We start from the raw sequence: 221 nt of genomic DNA, 5'->3' as shown, positions 1-221 counted from the left end.
AGTGCCCCAGGCATGTCCCAGGAGCCGCTGCTTGCACCCCAACGGGGGGACGCGGGGGCATGCCCTCACCCCGGCCCAGCCCTTGTTCCCCCCTCCCCGTGCTTCCTCTGCCACAGCCCCCAGCTGCTCTCCCCGGGAGGTGGCGGGCGGCTCGGGGCCCCGCAGACATGCTGTGACCATCCTGCTCGAACTAGTCTTTGACAAACTAATAAAATAAAGGG

Source organism: Buceros rhinoceros, unplaced genomic scaffold (genome assembly GCF_000710305.1).
Source record: "Buceros rhinoceros silvestris isolate BGI_N320 unplaced genomic scaffold, ASM71030v1 scaffold27587, whole genome shotgun sequence".
NCBI lineage: Eukaryota > Metazoa > Chordata > Aves > Bucerotiformes > Bucerotidae > Buceros > Buceros rhinoceros.
The sequence above is the reverse complement of the archived record's forward strand: the minus strand, read 5'-3'. Positions refer to the sequence as shown.